This window comes from Galeopterus variegatus, unplaced genomic scaffold, assembly GCF_000696425.1.
Source record: "Galeopterus variegatus unplaced genomic scaffold, G_variegatus-3.0.2 Scaffold723, whole genome shotgun sequence".
Taxonomy (NCBI): domain Eukaryota; kingdom Metazoa; phylum Chordata; class Mammalia; order Dermoptera; family Cynocephalidae; genus Galeopterus; species Galeopterus variegatus.
The window spans coordinates 461,784-462,362 of record NW_007726834.1 but is presented as its reverse complement, the minus strand read 5'-3'; the positions used below and the strand labels follow the sequence as shown (position 1 = coordinate 462,362).

General features: G+C 44.9%; 1 protein-coding gene across 2 annotated transcripts in view; it reads right to left on the bottom strand.

The window, feature by feature from the left end:
• ITGA3 (integrin, alpha 3 (antigen CD49C, alpha 3 subunit of VLA-3 receptor)) overlaps positions 1 to 579 on the bottom strand; it is a 32,954-nt gene that overhangs the window by 6,072 nt on the left and 26,303 nt on the right. The window lies entirely within an intron of this gene.

The following is a 579-nucleotide window of genomic DNA, read 5'->3' as shown; positions in this document are numbered from 1 at the left end:
CCCTCGGGCGGGAGCGCCGCTGCGCTTCCCAAGCGGCGCACTATCCAGTGCGCCACCGGGCCGGCCTTATGTATCTCCATTTCTAACCTGGGCTGGTTCACTCCTCCTTGGAGTGAACCTGGTGGTCATCTGCTCCCGAGAGGTCACCATACTGATGTCAAACTTAGTGCAGATGCCCGATTGGCACGGCACACTACAGCCCAGAACTCCTGGGCTCAAGCGACCCTCCAGACTCAGCCTCCCAGGTAGCCGGGTCTACAGGCACAAGCCGCCATGCCTGGTCTATATGTATCTCTACTTATATCATTTTTACAATAAATTGTTAGCAATTTTGTCATATTTGTTCTTCTATAGGTAACTCATTATCAAGTATGGGAACATTTTTTTCAAGTTTCCTGAATCCTACTGAGACTAGAATAATTTGGGAAATCTGACAACTTGATAATATTGACTCTTTCCCATCCATTATTCAAGTTTTTGTTGCACATTTACTGTATCTTTATTCCTAGATGCTGTACAGTCCTTCTGGTGAGTTTGAATGGGATCTTTTCAGCTATATTTCTTTTTTTTTTTTTTTTT